This window comes from Octodon degus, unplaced genomic scaffold (genome assembly GCF_000260255.1).
Source record: "Octodon degus isolate 3935 unplaced genomic scaffold, OctDeg1.0 scaffold00222, whole genome shotgun sequence".
Taxonomy (NCBI): Eukaryota; Metazoa; Chordata; class Mammalia; order Rodentia; family Octodontidae; genus Octodon; species Octodon degus.
The window spans coordinates 54,750-54,984 of NW_004524798.1; positions in this window are offsets into that span (position 1 = coordinate 54,750).

The following is a 235-nucleotide window of genomic DNA, read 5'->3' on the forward strand; positions in this document are numbered from 1 at the left end:
CCTGATTTTGGGCTTTCCTTTTACCTATTTTGTAATGTAATTCTCTTTAGTTCACCTCCTTTGCGTTCTGATTTCTTTTTTCTTTTCTGAAACTGTCAGGCCGGGGAAATGGCTCAGTGGAATAAGCACTTCCCTGGCAAGTACAAGGGCCTGTGTTCAATCCCCGGTTCCGCAAAAACAAAAACAAAAACAAAAACAGCCAAAAAACTGTCATTCAGGGCCACTGATAGGGTGA